At 37.3% G+C, this 21,202-nt stretch overlaps 1 protein-coding gene and 1 non-coding gene across 3 annotated transcripts in view; both read right to left on the bottom strand.

Annotated features, from left to right (window-relative positions):
- MAP4K3 (mitogen-activated protein kinase kinase kinase kinase 3) overlaps nucleotides 1-21,202 on the bottom strand; it is a 193,273-nt gene that overhangs the window by 138,160 nt on the left and 33,911 nt on the right. The gene's annotated exons all lie outside the window — the stretch shown is intronic.
- LOC112605428 lies at nucleotides 11,428-11,534 on the bottom strand. Its single transcript, XR_003115422.1, has one exon. It is a non-coding gene; the product is annotated as a U6 spliceosomal RNA (small nuclear RNA).

A 21,202-nucleotide genomic window follows, 5' to 3' on the forward strand; every position in this document is an offset into this window, starting at 1 on the left:
CTTTTAGAGCCCATTCAGATTGGAACTAGTTTTGGGAAGAATTATTCTGAGATGATTTCATGCTGATTGGGGAATTATCTCCAACTATCAGAAAGGCATTCCTTGAGAGTGAACTGAGGGTTAACAACACATTCAAGCAGCAATCATTAAGAGCCAAAAAATGTGCTAGGTACTATATAAAATGGGTTAGAAACAATCATTATTAGTAAAACATCTGACCATCATCTACTATGTATTGAGCCCCTTGGAGTACTGAAACCTTACTATACAGAAAGGGATGTCCAATGTGAATATGAATCTAAGTCTAAATGACAGCTAACAACATTTAGTCCTGGCTCTGCCAGTAACCAGCAATGGGATCTAAGTAAGTAATTTCCCTTGTGTCTTCTTCCTGACTCCTCTGCCCACAATTTAAAGACATTAAGGTGAAAATAGGCTATTTCTAAGATTCCTTCTAACTCTAAAAGTCAATGTTTATATAAAATAATTTCAGCCTAAATCAACAGATTCCAAATACTGAATCAGATAGCCGGTTATATAAAAATCATACAAGGAGTTTAAATACAAAACAAAACAATAACAAAATATTGCTATAAATTCTGAATTCTAGGTCAAGCGATTAAGAATGGGACCCAGGATTCTATATTTTAAGCTACTGAGGTACTGCTGATACACAACCAGGTTTGGGGATCCAGTTTAAAGCACTACGTTACTGACTTTTATAAAATGTAACTACCAACTTGTAAGCCTGAAAAGGTATTACAGGAATGACTGCATGAAGGTGATACCATTTTTGCAGAGGTTTGAAAAGATGGCCTGAATTACGAAAAACACAGAAAAGGGATGGGGGAAAGGGCACAGAAAGAAAAGCATGAGCAAAGGCTTGGGGACAGAAAATAGAGACTATTTTGAGTGTACCAGGCTAGCCAAACCTCAGGGTACCTCCCATTCAACTACTCCCTTTCCGAAGAAAATGGATAACCCATACTCACTGCTGAAGGGATGGTTTCATGTTCGCTTTCCCATAGTTGATTAGACTAGGCATATTAGTCCGTTCTCATGCTGCTTTTAAAAGGAACTGCCTGAGACTGGGTAATTTATAAAGGAAAAAGGTTTAATTAACTCACAGTTCCACAGGGTTGGGAGGCCTCAGGAAACTTATAAGCATGGCAAAAGGAGAAGCAAACACGTCCTTCTTCACGTGGCAGCAGGAAGGAGAAGTGCCAAGCAAAAGGGGGGAAAGCCCCTTACAAAACCATCAGATCTCATGAGAACTCACTATCATGAGAAGAGCAAGAGGGTCATCACCACCATGATTCAATTACCTCCCACTAGGCTCCTCCACAACATGTGGGGATTATGGGAATTACAATTCAAGATGTAATTTGGATGGGGAAAACAGCCAAAACGTCATTAGGTATGTGTCCACTACAAGGGCAACCAAGTCATAGGAAAACTGATGGAGTGACATTCATCTCTGGTTTGCCCAGAGTACTCCTGGTTATGCCTACTGTACCAGTAAAATTATTAATAGTGCCTGTGTTCACTCTTAAAACAATTAAAAATTTATTAAATTTGGATGGTAAATTATAAGGTTACTCTACCAATAAATCCTGAGCTGACATGAAAAGAGGGAACAGGGCAAATTCTCTGAAATAGGGATCAGCAAACATGTCTATTTTTGTAAATAAAGTTTTACTGGTACACAGGTGGTGGCTCATGTCTGTAATTCCAGCATTTTGGGAGGCCAAAGGGGGCAGATTGCTTGAGCCCAGGAGTTCGAGACCAGCCTGGGCAACATGGTGAAAACCTGTCTCTACAAAAAATACAAAAATTAGCTAGGCTTGGTCTTGGTGGTATGTGCCTATAGTCCCAGCTACCCGGGAGGCTGAGGTGGGAGGAGGATCAATTGAGCCCAAGAGATCAAGGCTATAGTGAGCTATTATCACACTATTGTTCTCAAGCCTGGGCAAAAGAACAAGACCAGTCTAAAAAAATAAAAATTAAAATTAAAAATTAAAAAAATTCAATAGCAGAGTTGAGTAGTTGAGACAGAGGCCATATGGCTCACAAGGTCTTAAGTATTACTATCTGACCCTTTATCGACAAAGTTTGCCGATCCTTGCTTTAAAACAGCACTGTCAGCCAGTCGCGGTGGCTCACACCGGGCATGGTGGCTCATGCCTGTAATCTCAGCACTTTGGGAGGTCGAGGTGGGCGGATCACCCTGAGGTCAGGAGTTCGAGACCAGTCTGACCCATATGAGGAAACACCACCTCTGCTAAAAATACAAAAATTAGCCAGGCGTAGTGGCATGCACCTGTAATCCCAGTTACTCGCAAGGCTGGGACAGAAGAATTGCTTGAACCCAGCAGGCGGAGGTTGCAGTGAACTGAGAACGCGCCATTGCACTCCAGCCTGGGCAACAAGAGCAAAACTCCATCTCAAAACAACAACAACAACAACAACAACAACACAAAACCCAGCACTGTCCAAAAGAACTTTCTACATTGATGGAAATGATCTGTATCTGCACTATCCAATACATTACCCCATACCACATGTACCTATTGATCACTTAAAATATGGCCAGTGCAAGTGAAAAACTGAATTTTGTTTAATTATACGTGCGTATACAATGAAATACTTAAAATTTGGAGTTTTTAATTTTTTTTAACTACCAGACAATAAAATGGATTTTTAAAGATACAGTTCTAGTAATTTAAACACATATATTAGATTATGTAACCACCACCACCACCACCACCATCAGGAAATAGAAAAGTTCCATCACTGCAAAAACTCCAATGGAAGTCATAATCCTCCCTAAAGCCTGGAAACACTAACATGTCCTCTATGACTACAGTTTTTCTTTTTGAGAATGCCATATAAATTCATTCATTATATAACATCTTGAGACTCTTCTTTCACCAAGTTGTTGCATATATCATTAGTTTATTCCTTTTTATTGCTGAGTAGTGTTCCACTGTATAGATTTACCACAGTTCATCCATTTACCAGTTGAAGGATATCTGGGTTGTTTTCAGTTTTTGGCAAATACGGGAAGAGCTGCTGTAAACATTTGTATACAGGTTACATAAATACCCAGGAGTGGGACTAGACCATATCATATGGTAGGTATATGTTTAACTTTATAAGAAACTGCCCAACTTTCTACAGTGACTGTACCATTTTTCATTCCCAAAAGCAATGCATGGTGGGGTTGCACTTGCTTCACATCCTTGCCAAGAGTTGGCATTGTATTTATTTCAGCCATCCTAATAGGTATGTAAATGCTATTTCATGGTGGTTTTAGTTTGCATTTCCCAGATGACTGATGATGCTCTTAGTCTATTCATGTGCTTACCTGCCATCCTTTGATAAATTGTTTTCCAGTCTTTCGTCCATGTTTTAATTGGAATATTTATTTTCTTACTGATGAGTTATGAGAGTTCTTCATATATATGTATTCTATATATGAGTCCTTTGTCAGATATATGATTTGCTATTTTTTTTTTTTTTTGAGACGAAGTTTCAGTCTTATTGCCCAGGTTGGAGTGCAATGGCACAATAGTGGCTTACTGCAACCTCCACCTCCTGGGTTCAAGAGATTCTCCGGCCCCAGCCTCCCAAGTAGCTAAGAATACAGGCAGCTGCCATCACACCTGGCTGATTTTTTTTGAATTTTTAGAAGAGATGAGGTTTCACCATGTTGGTCAGGCTGGTCTCGAACTCCTGACGTCAGGTGATCCACCCGCCTTGGCCTCCCAAAGTGCTGGGATTACAGGCATGAGCCACTGCGCCCAGTCAAATGTTTTCTTCAGTCTGTAACTTATTCTTCATTCTTGTTAACAGTGTTTTTTTGCAAAATTTATGAATTGAATTGTGCTCCCTACCAAATTCATATGTTGAAGTCTAACCCCTAGTACTTTAGAACGTGACTATATTCAGAGGAAAGGCATTTGAAAAGGTAATTAAGGTTAAATAAGTTATATGGATGGGCCCTAATCCAACAAGACTGATATCCCTTTAAGAAAAGGAAGAGATACCAGAGATATACATGCATAGTGAAAAGGCCATGTAAAGATACACCAAGAAGGCCGCCATCTGCAAGCCAAAGAGAGACGCTTCAGGAGAAACCAACCCTGCTGGCACCTTAACCTTGGACTTCCAGCCTCCAGAACTATGAGAAAATAAATTTCTACTGTTGAAGTCACCCAGTCTGTGTCATTTTGTTATGGCAGCCCTACCAAACAAATACACAGAGCAAAGGTTTTCATTTTTGATACAGTCCAATTTATCAATAGTTTTCTTTTATGAATTGTGCTTTTGGTATCATGTCCAAGATCTTTTTGCTTAACTCCAGGTCACAAATATTTTCTTCTAAAAGTTTTATGTTTTTACATTTAGTTTTATAATACATTTTGAGATAATTTTTGTGTAAGGTGTACAGTTTAGGTTTAGGTACATTTTTTGCATGTATATGTCCAACTCTTTCTTATCATTTGTGGAAAAGTCAATTTTCCTTTCATTGAATTGACTTCCACCTTTGTCAAAAATGAATTGGCTATATTTGTGTAGATCTATGTCTGGACCCCATGTTGATCTATATTGATCTACTAATCGTGTGTTTATCTCTTACCTACACTATACAGTCTTGATTAGTGTAATTTTTTTGGTTTTGTTTTTTTTGAGACAGAGTCTCACTCTGTTGCCCAGGCTGGAGTGCAGTGGTACAATCTCGGCTCGCTGCAACCTCCGCCTCCTGGGTTCAAGTGATTCTCCTGCCTCAGCCTCTTGAGTAGGTGAGACTACAGGTACGCCACCATGCCTAGCTAATTTTTGTATTTTCAGTACAGATGGGGTTTTGCCATGTTGGCCAGGATCATCTTCAACTCCTGACCTCAAGGTGATCCACTCACCTTGGCCTCCCAATCCCAAAGTGCTGGGATTACAGGCATGAACCACACAGGCCTGGCCGATTACTGTAGTTTTATAGTAAATTTTAAATTTACAATCACAATAATTTTGTGATTCCTCCAACTTTTTCTTTTTCAAAGTTGCTTTGGCAACAAAGGTCCTTTGCCTTTCCATATAAATTTGAGTCAGCTGGTCTGTTAAAAAAAAAAAAAATCTGCTGTTGGGACTTTTATTTGGAAGTACATTAAATCTATAGATCAGTTTGGAAAGAACTGACATATTTACTATGTGGAGTCTTCCAATCCATGAACACGGCTGGCAGGTGGCAGGTGTCTCAGTTTATTTAGATTTTGATATCTTTCATCAGTGCTTTGCAGTTATCAGCATACAGATCCTATACATAATTTCAGTTTTCATTTTAAAAGCCACATGTGGCTAGTGATAACTGTATTACATGGCACAACTCTAAAATGTCTGAAACTGGAAGTACTGAGAAATAGCACCACCATGCAATGTAACTCACTGTGAAACCATGCTACATGCCAGTGTCACAGCACGCAGGGCTTTGGGCATAAAGTGAAGTTTTGAAGAAATAGAAAAGATGCAATGAAGAGACAATCAGTAAAGAGCAAAGAACTCAACAGGTGGAAAGAGAAAATCACGAGACCATGAGAAAAGGGCAGATCTCCAAGCTGCCTTGAGTTCCTGACAACTTTCTAGTTCCATATATCATGTATCTTTACAATAGCCTCTCTTTTCTTAAGTTAACTTGAATGGCTCTTTTGTTTCTTAAAACCAGATAATTAAAGATCTACATTTCTAGGACTACATAGTCCTAATTAAAAAACAAAAACAAAAACAAAAACAAACCAACAAAAAAAAACAAAAAAAAGATTGAGGCTATCATTAACTTTCAAAAAATGCACTTAGCAGATAATAATTGGATATCGACATGGAAAATAAACTGTGAGTAATAGGAGTACAGACAGTTCCAACATATCAGCAATTTGTATTTCAAAGTTTAATTCTGAATTCTGGAATTCAAAAATGGACCTGTTCCATATCAGTAACACTTCTAAATGGTAATTGGCAGACCAAACCAATAATATGGATAAAACTTAACAGTAGCACTGAGTTTGGGAAAGGATAAGAGATCAGGTAGCCAATTCCAACTTTGCACTAAAGAAGCAATAGCAGCAGCATCTCTAGCCCAATGGTGCTCAGACCCCAACGGGCATAAACATCTTCCAAGATTTCACTTTCGAAAATAAGTTAGACTAGATATAAAATATCCTTCCATTACAAATATCTGGAAATAGTAGACAAGATACAACAAACACTCTTTTACATGTACTGCTGAACTCACAAGCAAAGAAATTCATAGGTGGCACAAAGAGATGTAGTATAAACAGCTTTTAAAAATCTATTAAATGTATTTACTGAATAAAATCAGAGCTGTAAACAAAAGTTCAAGCCATGACCTTAGATTAAACTTGGAATCTAGGGACTTCAGTTTTGATTTTTATTAGATGTGAAAGCTGACATTGAGACCACTGCATAAAACCAGCAATGCCCTTGAAGAGTCACTCCCCATAGGTAGGTTGGGGAAAAGGGCTCTGTCCACAACAGGCAACTTGTTCAAATCAGGCCTTCACTAGAACCGAAGTATCTTCCCCGGAAATCCATAATTACAAGCCTGCCCCCAGTTAAGTATAGGGTTAAAATTTACACTGATTTCGAGGGCCAGGAGCCTCAAGTCAAGAAATAAATTTAAGTTGTTTCTGGGTTGGTGGTAACACAAGGCACCTGGCAGAGGGAGAAACAAATTCTCTGTAGATAAACACATCTTATACCCATACTCCAAGAAATTACTATATAATATTATTAGACAGATATGAGCTTAAAACAAAATTATCAAGCACAAAAGGAAACAAACCACCAGAGCAGTAAAAACTATGAAAAACCAAATTAAATTCACAGAAGTTAAACTTTAGGAATTAAAAGATACATAACATTACAATCAAGTACGCTTTAAAAGTTTAAAGAAATAAAACAAGGTATGAAATACATAGGTCAGATTTTTTTAAAGTTAACACTAGAAATAAATACATGGGTCAGACACAAGAGGTTAACAAAAATGACTTGGCAGACAGGATAAAAAGAACAAAACAGAATTTCTAGAAATAAAAAATGAAATTAAAAACCTAACTGGCGTACACAGACAAAAAATTAGACAAAATGGCAGATCTGAAGCAGCAAAGAGAGCAAGAGATAGAATGAGAGATTAAGAGACACGAAGACTAGAACAAGAAGATATAACATACATCTAACAAAACAAGGAAGGAAGAGAGAACCAATATTTCAAGAGACAGTGGCTGAAATTTTTCCAGAATGGGTAAAAGACATAAAACCTCAGATTCAGGAGACACAGTTTCAAGGAGAGGAAATAAACAAGAAATCCACATCTAGACACACTACAGAAACCGCAAAAAAAAACTAAATAAAAAGAAGTGATCTTTAAAAGCACTCAGAGAAAAGAATCAGATTATCTACAAAAGAACAACAATTAGACTTTTTCAGAGAAAAAAGCAAGCCAGAAACACTGTAGAATATGGAGCTGAAAAAAAGTTAAGTCAATCTAGAATTATATTCTCAGGTAAAACATCATTCAATAAATAGGGCAAAATAAAGACATTTTCTAACAAACACCAAGGGTTCACCGCCAAAAGATGTGCAATAATATTCTTCTAAAAGATGTATTTCAGGATGAAAAAAGACTCAGAAGGAAAGTTTAAAATGCAAGGAGTATCAAATAAACTAGCAATCTTCGGTACAGATAAACACTGATGACTGCAAAAAACAGTAATGTCTATGCAATTTTTTAAAAACTAGAACTCAAATATGGAGCAGAATACCATGGAAATGGGAAGGTGGAAGTACAGTTAAATTGCTCTAAAGACTTTATACAGTTTGGGAAGTGGACAGAGTTAGTGAATAGTTTGCAGTCTTAGGTTAGGTATGTATATTAAATTATTAAAAGCAACATCTAGAATAATGAAAGTAGTATACAACAGTGATTCTTAACTGAGGATACTACCCCCATAAAAATGGAAAGGAGGTGTCTGGAAATGTGGAGGGACATTTTGGGTTGTCTCAATAACTAGGGATGATAATAGTATTTGGTAGGTAGGACCCAATGATTTTAAAAGTCCTGTTGTGCCTTCAGAGTGCCACACGATAATCCTGGCCAAAATGCCCATAGCACCTACACTGAGAAATACTGTATACACCTACCAAAAAATGAAATTTAAACAACTCAGCATGGAAATTAAACAACTCAATACAAACCACTTGTAGATCTGCTTTAAATCACAGAGTCTTGGCTTCTACACCACACAGATTCTGAATCAGCAGACCTGAGGTGAGCCCCAGGAACCTATGGTTTTAATACCACTCAAGTGACTGATTCAATCAACAGTCTATCAGTCACACTTGAGAAACACCATAGTCTAGTAAGGGTGAAATGGTAGATGAATGGTGTTTAAGAGACTCCCATTTCAGCGAGAGGCACTGGAGGAAGGGATGCCCAGGGCTGAGAAAAAGTCTAGTAACAGGCAGTAGGTGGTGCCAGAAATTCATATACATATATCATTAAGTGTCCCCAAACCAGAAACTGGAGATCTGAAGAAAAAGCACTTTTCTAAGTTTAACAACAATATAAGTAGAGCAGTGCTTTACATAAAATTAAAAAAAAAATACTAAAAATGAAAATACAACAGGATAGTTCAGGCAAACATCAATAAAATAACTCAATCCACAACCTAAAAATCAATCACCCTATAAACACGATGGGAAAGTTTGTCTTCAGAAATCCTGCCCATACGCTGACCTATATACATCTCTTGAGTAATGACCTCATTCACCAATTTCTAACATCTGGGATATGACTGCCCTGGAGCAGCAGAATAGTACTTCTGAAAGGTGTTACACATATTCTGGAAAAAAAAAAAGAGTTCTTGGTTACGTATTAGAAATAATACATACTATAGGCCAGGTGCGGTGGCTCAAGCCTGTAATCCCAGCACTTTGGGAGGCAGAGGTGGGTGGATCACGAGGTCAGGAGATCAAGACCATCCTGGCTAACACAGTGGAACCCCGTCTCTACTAAAAAAATACAAAAATATTAGCCACGCATGGTGGCGGGCACCTGTAGTCCCAGCTACGCAGAAGGCTGAAGCAGGAGAATGGTGTAAACCCAGGAGGCGAAGTTTGCAGTGAGCCGAGATTGCGCCATTGCACTCCAGGCTGGGTGACAGAGCAAGACTCCGTCTCAAAGAAAAAAAAAAAGAAAAAAGAAAAGAAAGAAAGAATACATACTATACTGTCCTCCTAGAGATCAACTGTGCACACCAGCACATTAAAAGATTCTGAAAGTTCTGTGGCAAAGAAAACCAATTACTTTTGTTTGACTCTTCATCTCCCACCATTATTTGACTAAGGACCCCTAAAAGCTCCCCAATTTGTTAGAAAATTTAGGATTTAGAAAAATATATTCACTTAAGTAAACACTGTCTATTCATTGCTATATCCTTGGCACCTTGAACAGTGCCTGAAAGACAACAGGTGATCAAAATATGTTTGCTGAATGAGTAATTAAAATCAGTTGTGTGCTGGTAAATGTTTAAAAACACAGCTTGGGGGAATGAAGGCAGAATGAGCATTGATTTGTAACATTTTCGTGGTGTAAACACTCCCACCAAGGCAGATCACAACCTACCAACCTGGCATTTCAGCACATGGAGTTGGGAAGAGATGCTCATAATCTCACTAGTACAAAAAGTCTCCTGGACATCACTGATTAAAATGTCAAAGTGGGCCAGGCGCAGTGGCACACGCCTGTAATCCTAGCACTTTGGGAGGCTAGCACTTTGGGAGGCTGAGGCGGGCAGATCACGAGGTCAAGAGATGGAGACCATCCTGGCCAACATGGTGAAACTCTGCCTTTACTAAAAATACAAAAATTAGCTGGGCATGGTGGCATGTGCCTATAGTCCCAGCTACTCAGGAGGCTGAGGTAGGAGAATGGCTTGAATCCGGGAGATGGAGGTTGCAGTGAGCCGAGATCGCGCCACTCCACTCCAGCCTGGCAATAGAGCGACACTCTGCCTCAAAAATACAAAAAAAAAAAAACAAAAAAAAATTACAGTGAAGCTTATTTAATGCAAATGCAGAATATCACTTCTCTAACCAGTATCCCTGGGGAATGAAGACTAAGTTTTCCAGATAATGGGATAAATGTTAAGTGAAAAATGCATATTTTTTAATTCAAAAAAGAAACATTGTACGCTTATTAAGTGTGTGGTACAAAATTTAACATTTTCTGTTAACTCAATATTGCCTATTATATAAATTATCTACAAAGCATCCCAAAGTGACGCTTTTAAATTAGACACATAAAGCTATTTGCTCCTATACTAAATCACGTTTTTAGCCTGGGGCCCAAGGCTGGGCTTCAGTGAGCCCAAGAGTTCCTGACACTGAACACAAACTGATACATGTTTATACTTCTTGCTGAGAAAAATGTTTACCAACTCCATTAGGTGTCACTATGGTCTGAATGGGTCCCTTAAAGCTCATGTGTTGGAAACAGAATCCCCAATGTAACAGTATTGGCAGGTGGGGTGACTGGGTCATGAGGCCAGAGAATGAATTAATGTCATTTCTGAGGAAGCAGGTTGTTTATCTTGAGACTGAGTTGGTTATAAAAGTGAGTTTGGCTCCCTTCTGCTCTCTCGATCTTCCACCCTTACCCTTCCACTTTCTGCCATGGGATGACATAGTACAAAGGCCCTCACCAGATGCCATCGCCATGCTCTTGGACTTTCCAGCCTCCAAAACTGTGAGCCAAATAAATTTGTGATCTTTATAAATTACCCAGTCTCAGGTATTCCATTATAACAGCATAAAATGGACTAAGACAGGTGTCCATAAGGTTAAGAACCACTTCTCTAAGTAAATCTAGACTGTTCTGCTTACTTAACTTGAGGCATTTTGGTTTTCTCCCTCTCTCTCATCAGGCTGTTAGTGGTTATTTCTTACTGACTGTGTGTACAGCATCCCAACTTTCAATTTGTTTTGAGTTGGAGAAACTGATAAGTGAGTTCATTAGAAAATGTTTTCATTAAATCACTGAGGACTTCACCTGTGAATGTAGAGAATAAAACACAAAAATGTACAAACTGGTGGCAAATATGTAAAATAAACAGAACGTTTACAAAGCTGATAGTAGTCCAGATTAAGTATATTATAAAAACACAACATATTCTACCCAATAAAATCTCTTATCTCCTTAGAAGCCTTTTACTTAAGATAATTTCCATCTTACAAGAGAATATACTTTTCAAAAGTATCAGTCATAAAACTTAGAACCTATCCATTTCAGAATCCCATTTTTACCTGTAGTCATTACAATCTATCCATTTCTTTTAAAAAGCTATGTATAGCAAACTTCATTTTTTAAAATTTTAATTTTTTAAAATAATTTTTGTGCAGGGCCCATGCTAATCTTCTCTGTATCATTCCAATTTTAGTACATGTGCTCCCAAAGGGAGCACCAAACTACATTTTCTAAGATCACTTATGTTTAAATCTGGGGTGAATGAACCAATTTCTAGAATTTGTGCCTATTATTTGAGGGCTGGATCTGCACTTGACCTTTGGTATATGCAGCAGACTGGTTCCAGGACCCTTGAGCATACCAGAATCCACACTTGCTCAAGTCCCATAGCAGGCCCTGCAGAACCTGTGTATATGAAAAGTCAGCCATATATACATGGGTTTCACATTACACAAACACCAAGTTTGGCTGAAAAAAATCTGCATATGTGGACGTGTGTAGTTCAGGTTCAAGCCTGTGTTGTTCAAGGGTCAGTTGTACATCTTTCATTAAAATCAGTGAAATGAGAAGGACATACATATGCTTTTTCATGATACAAAATTTCAAAGTAAATTAACTTTATTTATAACTAAGCTCCATCAAGGCTTTGAACATTACTCTTACAAAGCACTCCTAGCAATATTAGAAGCTTTTGTTGTGCTTTATAAAAATTTTTCTACCATTACTCCTCTCACTAAAAATATGCCTACTACAAGAGAATGACCAATATGAATACCACTGTTTTCACATTTCTCCTGTTCCCAAGACCCTTCAACAACATCTCATTTGCTTCTGTTACTGCTGGACCTTTACTTCAGTTACATTATAGTAATCTTGGGAGAAACATGAAGGAAGAGCCAGGGAAAGGCACAACAACTTCTAAGGACACGCTACACTACAGCAAGCCTCAAATGAGGACAGCTTGCTTTAAGGTCACTTAAAGGGAATGGAGAGAAATGGTTTAAAATTCTACTTTATCCCAGGTTTTCCAGATTGTGGTTCTCCAGAACAAAAATTGACAAGGGTCACATTATTTTTTGCTTAAGTAATTATTTCCAAGAATAAATAGCTATGTTTTCTGTTGTGCTTTTAATCCAGAGGTGTCTAGAACAGTCCTCAAAGGAAGGGGTGATAGTGGAGGAGAGCAATTCCTCTCCACAGAGCCGGACCTGAGCTCACTTAGTCAGCCAAGTATCAAAACAGCATATGCACAAATAAGTTATAAAAGAGCTTGGCCAGATGGACAGGAAAAAGAAATGTAAGACCAGATTATGGAAAAACGAAGAGGGCCACTTCAGGGAATAAGATAGGCAGAATGTGGTTATGATGCCAAGGATAAGACTAAACAGAAAAAGGCCTGGCAGCAACTAGATCTTTGATAATAATGAGTTTCTATCACCCTTTGTCAGTGCTATATCCTCCTCCCACAGTTTCTTGAGACTGGCCTGGAAAGGGGCTTTCCTGTGTAACAGAAGGAATCTGAATCCATCAAACTCTCTAATTATTCTTCCAGAAATAGGAAAATCACAATTTAACTCTTAACATCTGAAACAAAAATGGAACGAAAGAATGATTCCACTATGACAGCAATTATTTTTAAGACCAGATAAAATACTAGTTCAGATACACACTGATGAAATTAAACAACCTTCCAGCATTCTAACATCCAGTTTAATTAAAAAAAAAAAAAAAAAAGAGATGGATGCCATTGTTTCCACTCAAGAGATAACACCAACTCATAATGAAGTACTAATATCATAATGTGCAAGAAATCCACCTGCAAAGGGCTTTGCTGTATAAAAATCACCAGAGGAATTAAGCAACATAGCTTGCTGCTGACAAATCTAAGCAAGTATATAAAAAGTGGATTGTACCAAACAACCTACATGCGCGTACACACACACATTTTTTAAATAATGGTTTTATTCAGGCTACACAGCAAGTATTAATAAGCTTTTCCACTATCTGATAATGCTGGCTTCTTTTTAATCTGAAAAAGAAAATGGAATGCTTCTGAAACTCTTCTCTTATACAATAGAGAAATTACATAATTTGACCTCATGAGGCTAAACTATCAGCTCCCTTTCTCACTATTAGGGTTAACTAATTTGTCTTCCTGCTTACTGCCTTTGTTCTTTTGGAATGAATGTAATTTCCCAAATATAAGATACTCCTATTATCCTATTTATCCATTACCATTTACTGTGACATAACAAAACTTTGTTTACTAAAACCCACTGTAGCACTCTACATTTCATTTTTCAATTTTCTCACACTCATTATTCAAAGAGTCAGACACTCAAATATGCTACATTATTAAGGGCTCTGGGAAACACTATCAAATAATTCTTTCCATCTGTTTAGTTAAAAGGAGGGGGAGAAACTGAGATTTCAATTACTCTTCAAAGCATTTTGATATATATGCTTTATTTAAAGCCTGAAAGCTTTAGTATACAAAAGACCAGAGCGGTTAAAAAGTTCAGGATGATAGATACAGCGTTCATTATGGAGAATATATGTATACTTAAATATTCAAATATCAGGAAAAGGAGAAGGGAAATACAAATTTGGTTTTGGGGGGTTTTTGTTTGTCTGTTTTGAGACAAGATCTCACTCTGTTGCATCAGCTGGAATGTAATGGCATCATCATAGCTCGCTGCAGCCTCTTAACTGCTGGGTTCAAGCAATCTTCCTGCCTCGGACTCCGGAGCAGGTGGAACTACAGGCATGCACCACCACACCTGGCTAATTTTTAAATGTAGAAATGGGGTCTCACTATGTTGCCCAGGCTGGTCTCAAACTCCTGGCCTCAAGTGATCCTCCCACCTTGGCCTCACGAAGTGTTGGGATTATAGGTGTGAGCCACTACACCTGGCCTACAAGTATTTGTATACTAATAGCTTAAGATTCCATAGTCCACTTACGTAAAATAAGATAAAAGACAATTCAGTTTACATTTCTGAACTTCTACCAATATTTTTTACTCAAGACAGTGTGCTTTAACTTCAAGTTCCAAATTTTTAACATATGAAAGTAAGTGCTTCTCATAAAATAATTTTAGCAAAAATACTAACCCAGAAACAGCATCTCTCTTCACCTCTTATAAGAGACCAAAGAGTCATTCTTACTATCTAAGGTAAATACATCTCAATTTAAGAGATCTATTACTTGATCTAAAAGACCATTTGCTTTTGAATGATTTAGTAGTATGTACTGACTATTATTAGACTTAGCTAAGTCATAACACATACCAATAAATGGTTGGATTTCACATCCCCCTTGCCACAATCAATGACAACTTTTCATCAATTAAAAAACTTGAAATTTCAAGTCAAAATAAAGAAATGATTCTTTTTAAACTTGCTGAGGTTCATCATGCTACATATCTAAACCAGTAAAAATGGATACACCATGTAATAGTCTCTCAACCAAGACTTTGGTATTAAAAAAAAAAAAAAATCCTATATAGTACTCACCAACTCCATAAAATGTGCTTTAAAACAATATTAAGAATTAGTGACTACAAACATAAGAGAATTCAGTAAGGTAGTAACCTATAAAAAGAATATACAAAGATCAATAGTCTTCATATATACAACATATTATACAAACAACAGCAGAAGATATAAAGACTTCATTTCCAACAGCAACTAAATATTTGTATATTTTCACTTAGTAATGTGCAAACTTAAAGAAAACTTTAAAATCCTTTAAACAAATGAAAGTAGAATTGAATGAAGAGAAAGTTATAATCATATTCTTAGAGAGGCTAAACATCATAAAGGTATCAATTCTTCTTAAGGTATTATAATTTATACAAACCCAATAAAAGTATCCATTTTTTTCCTCCAGGAACTTAGAAAGGCTGATTCTAAAGATCTTATTGAAAAATAAACAAGCAGTAAGTGCCAGGAAAACTATGAAAATGAGAAGCAATGAGAAAACAGCTCTAACAACATAATTTTATATGGCCTCAACAACTAAAAGTATACGAGTGGCAAATGAATAGACAGACCAGTAGGACAAAATACAAAGTCTGGAAATACACCCATATAAATAATTCTTAGAGGAGAGAATCCAACAGAAAAACGGACAAGTATGTGAAAAAGAAAAGAAATACAAATGGCCCTTGAACATATGATAAGCTGAAAACAGAAATGCAAACAAAAACTATACAGTGAGATAGTGTTTCTTATCAGGTTGGCTTAAGTCTAACCACTTGTCAAGCTGTAGGAAAAGGAGGGCATTCCAAGGACCTTCATATATTGCTGCTGAAATGCAAAATGCAAGATGTATATAAAGGGAATCCAATAATATCAATCAAAATTACAGATGCATGTACCCTTTCACCTAGCAAACACCCTTCTAGGAAACAAAAACATCAGGAAACCCACATACATATGAAATACACATGTACAAGGTTAATCACTATGAAATTGCCTGTAATAGCAAAAGACTGAACAAATTCAAGTGCAAAAGGAGGACTGGTTGAATAAACTACAGCATATACCAACAAATGAATACTATACAGTAAAAAAAGAAGAAAAAAGATAAGGAAGGTCTTTATGTATTGACTGATATAAAGAGAGAGCTCCATGGAATAAAAATAAAGAAACCAGGGTGCAAAGTATTAGAATGTTATCTTGAGTCAAAGGAGGTGGAAATAAGAATATACATTTGAATTAGCCTTTTGCATAAAGTCTAAAGGAATAAACAGAAATTAATAAAAATATAGTAACACATATAATGAACTAAGAAGGGACAGACAGGGATGGGAGGGAACAAGACTTCTCAGGGGATACTTTTTAAAAACAGTACTTTGCATTTTGAATCTAACAAATGCATTTTTTATTAAAATTATAAATTAATTAAATTTGAAATAGAAAGATAAGAAATTGGTGGCATGGTTAAGATTTGGCCCAAAAAATTTACTAAACCATGGTGTAAGCCTTTCCTTTGATAGTTCCAGGAATAATTAAAATAATAATAATAATTGGCCGGGCATGGTGGCTCACGCCTGTAATCCCAGCACTTTGGGAGGCTGAGGTGGGTGGATCACTTGAGGTCAAGAGTTCCAGACTAGCCTGGCCAACATGGTGAAACCCTGTCTCTACCAAAAAATATGAAAATTAGCCAGGTGTGGTGGTGCACACCTATAGCCTCAGCTACTCGGGAGGCTGAGGCAGGAGAATCGCTTGAACCCAGGAGGCGGAGGTTGCAGTGAGCGGATATCATGCCATTGCACTCCAGCCTGAGAGACAAAGCAAGACTCTCTCCTTAAAAAAAGAAGAGGAAGAAGAATTGTGCGAAACATAAACATCACAAATGCAATCACACCTGTCAACATGCTCATACTAAATTTCCAATCTATCAATTAAAACTAAAGAATGTACTATGCTTTGAAAATTTATGTTGTACTATGTAACAAAAAGCCACATTGTTTACCTTGTTCAAGCTATAGTTGTACTTTATATGTCACTAAGAAGTCAGCAAGAAGAGTATCACTTGTGACAGGCAGTAAATACTTCAGAGGACACAGACAAAGGTTTTTAGTAACAGCCAGTTCAGTGCAGGTCAGGCTAGGATTATGCTAAAACTGTCAGGCTTAAGGTAGTGTGCAGCAGCCTCCAATCCAGTCAAGGAATGAAAGCCTAAGGGGAAAGGCAATTTCCAATACACATCACATCTCTTTAACAAAATAAAAACAAATCTCATTTCCATCTTTGAGGCAACTTGGAGTTTTGTTTAAGCCAAGAGGAAGACAAAAGTCTGCATGTAGCACCTCAGTAACATAAATGAGTGCAGCTCATTTTCAAGTATTTTAGGAACTTAGGTAGTTAAATGAAAGGATTTGAGGCTATATTTTAGTGAAGCCTGCCTAGCTACCTAGCAGCAGGGTCAGACAAGCTTGGCAATGACTTTTAGAGAATCAGAATCTAAGCCACAGCCATATCACTCAGAGAAATCTGAGTTCTTACATAGAAACGATGCCAAAAAGTTAAGGGCTCCTGTTACAAGCATACATTTTAGTGTTTATTACAAGAGACTGCTGTTTAAGTAGGATCTTTGTTCTCATATCTAAGATCTAGCCGGGTACATAATATTTATATGGGGGAGGGTTTAATGTGGTTTTAAAAGAGGGTATTTTATATTTCTGGAAACATTTAAAGGCACGCTCACAAAAAGAAAAACAAGCTGGTAAGTTTATAAGACAATTTACCCAGACTTCAGTAAGCTCAGACCCATATAACCAACTAGACAATGCTACCGACACCCATGTACCTCAAATTAATCCCCCCCCAAAAACCCTGCTATTTCTTAGCTGTAGTGACACCACTCAACACCTTGCAAGTGCCCAAGGGAGAACCCTGTAACCCAACACCTTAACCCTCCCATCCCTCCATTCATGGAATTATAAATGTCTGTTGTACGTTTTTAACTTATCTGTTTCTATTACTAGTGCCCTAGAGTTCAGGCCACCATAATCTCTTCTCTGGAATACTACAGTCTCCAGTCTTGACTCCACCATCCATGCATCGAAGCTTTCACATTTATTAGCGTAACTTGCTCATAATACTATCTTTTAAAGTACTGCTAAATTAGTGGGTATGCTCTCTTTATATTTGCAATAATAATTAACAAATAATATTTATGCCTTCTCTTTTATTTCTTGGGTGTTCTTACCAGGTTTTTCTTTTTTACAGATCTTTTCAAATGTTGAGCTTGGGTTTTATTGATCCCCCCTCTCTGTCTTCCCCTTCATTTAGTTCCTGTTCCTCCTTATTATTTACATTTCCAGTGCCTACGAGTTTGCTCTTTTTTTAATTCCTTGGTGTTTACACTTAATCATTTTATTTTTTAAATAAATGAATTTATTATTATAAATTACGACTGGAAGTCCTGCTTTATTTATATCTATAGCTTTAATCGTTTTTCATCAAAATAGATACTGTATAATTTTCACTGTAATTTCGTCTTTAACTATATGAGTAATACAGTAATTTTTAGCTTCCAAAACAAAGGTATCTGGCCAAAATACAGTAGCAGAAAGCAGCTATACCCTTTCACCTAAGAAAAAGCTTTAAAAATGAACAAAACATATAACAGTCTTTAGATATGAAACATCAGTCAGCACACTACAGTGATTCCTTAAAAAAGAAAAATAAAATCCTACAGAACTTCACAATTGTCCCGGCGTATATTCTAGAGACAGTTTCCAGGCCTCAGTGCAGGGCAACGGAACCCAGATGAAGCCTGATGGTCATCCTAAATTGAGAAGATGAAGCTAAGAATACAGGAAAACGAAGAAAGCTACAATTTGTAGGACAGAGTATCAAAACAGAGAGAACTATACAGACAGGAAGGGCAGGGGGGTGTCCATCTTCATCTCAAAATTTCAGCTCAATACCAATCCCCATTCCTTGAGGAAATAAATGCACAAGGCCTAGAGCAGAGCCACCAGAAAGGAAGAGAGAGAACAATTACCAAAGATATCTAAGTGTTGGGAATAGTTCATGCTCTCATCAGCCAGACTGGAAAACTTCATAATTTAAGAGACACCAGGTAGGATACTCAGAAGAATACTGTCTTAGTATTGGGGAAAATTAGCTCTAGGCTGCCAGCTGCTCTGTTCCCACCTGACTGAGCTTCAAAATAATAATTTGCAAGGCCCGGCACTGTGGTTCATACCTGTAATCCTAGCACTTTGGGAGGCCAAGGCAAGTGGATCGCTTGAGCTGAGGAGTTTGAGACCAGCCTGGGTGACATGGCGAAACCCGTCTCTACAAAAAATACAAAAAATTAGCCAGGCATGGTGGCCCATGCCTGTAGTCTCAGCTACTTGGGGCACTTAGGTGGGCGTTTTGCTTGAGCAGGAGAGGTTGAGGCTGCAGTGAGCCAAGATGGCACTACTGCACTCCAGCCTGGGTGACAGGAGTGTGACCCTATCTCAGAAAAAACAAACAAATACAACAATCTGTTTCTAAAGTAATTTCACTGCACCACAGAAAAAAGCCCTAAAATACTAACAGGAATACAAAAATATCCAGGGCATAAAGTAAAATTCACAATGTCTGAAATACAATAGAAATTACTAATCATGTAAAAAAGTAAGAAAATACAACCCATAAGAAGAAAAATCAATAAAACAGATTCAAAAATAGAATTAGTAGACAGAGACATTAAACTAGCTATTATAACTACATTCCATATGTGCAAGAAGTAAAGACTAAGCCATTTAAACAGAAACACAGAATATGAAAAAAACCCAGATCATATTAATACATGAAAACTAAAATAACTGAGATTAAAATACAATGGATAGAATAACAGCAGATCAGACACCACAGAAGAAAAGATTAGAGAACTTGAAAAAAACGGTAATAGAAACTCCAGTCTTTTTTCTGTCTGGAAAAAATGAACAGAGAGTATCAGTTAGTTGTGGGACAACTTCAAATAGACTAAGAAACAGGTAAAGAGAAAAATTTTTTTGATTAATTGCCAAATTTTTTCCAATTTTGATGAAAACCATAAACCTACACCTCCAAGAACCTTAATGAACTCCCAGCAAGAGAAATGTGCAGAAAGCTACATTGACATATCATAATCAAATTGCTTATAAAGAGAAATATATCAAAATTTGTGATACGCAGTTAAAATAGTACTTAGAAGGAAACACAGCGACAAATGCTCATATAAGGAAGAAAAAGTAAGGAAACAGGAAATCAGTCACTTCAGTTTCCACCTTAAGAAACTAAAGTGGCCAGGCGCGGTGGCTCGAGCCTGTAATCCCAGCACTTTGGGAGGCCGAGACGGGCAGATCACGAGGTCAGCAGATCGAGACCACCCTGGCTAACATGGTGAAACCCCGTCTCTACTAAAAAATACAAAAAAGTAGCTGGGCAAGGTGGCGGGCGCCTGTAGTCCCAGCTGCTTGGGAGGCTGAGGCAGGAGAATGGCGTAAACCCGGGAGGCGGAGCTTGCAGTGAGCTGAGATCTGGCCACTGCACTCCGGCCTGGGCAACAGAGCAAGACTCCGTCTCAAAAAAAAAAAAAAAAGAAACTAAAGTAAGGCAAATGGCCAATGAACCTCAAGTAAGCAGAAGAAAGAAAATAAGATTAGAGTATAAATCAATTAAATAGAACATAAAAACAGTAAAGAAAAATCCATTAAACCAAAAATTGCATCTTTGAGAAAAATCAATAAAATTTAGGCTCTGTTACCTGTAAGAAGATAAACTTCTAGCCAAAGTAATCAGAAAAAAAGGTAGTCCAAAAAAGAAAAAAAAAAGAGAGAAGACACAAATTTACCAATGTTGGGAAGGAGAGACATGACATCACTACAGATTGTACAGATATTAAAAGGATGAGAAAATATTATAAATAATTTTATGCCACTAAATTTCAACTTGGATGAAAGAATAAATTCTTTGAAAGACACAAACTACCAAATCCCATGAAAGAAATAAACTAAATAGCCCTATATTTCTAAAAGAAACTCAATCTAAAGATTAAAATGTCCAATAATAAAGCCTCCAGACTCAGATGGCTTCGCTGATAAATTCCACCAAACACAGAAGGAAGAAAATATTCTACACAAACTCTTTCAGAAAAATGAGAAGAATCAAGATGGGACAGAGCAAGAGGGCTGAACAGAAGACTCCACCCACCAACACCCAGCAGGAACACCAAATTTAGTAACTATCCACACACACAAAAAGCACCTTTATAAGAACCAAAACTCAGATGTGCACTCAAAGTACCTGGTTTTAACTTTATATCACTGAAAGAGGCACTGAAGATAGTAGGAAAGGCAGTCTTGAATTGCCAATGCCAACTGCCCCCATC

The sequence above is a fragment of the Theropithecus gelada genome, chromosome 13 (assembly GCF_003255815.1).
Source record: "Theropithecus gelada isolate Dixy chromosome 13, Tgel_1.0, whole genome shotgun sequence".
Lineage (NCBI taxonomy): Eukaryota > Metazoa > Chordata > Mammalia > Primates > Cercopithecidae > Theropithecus > Theropithecus gelada.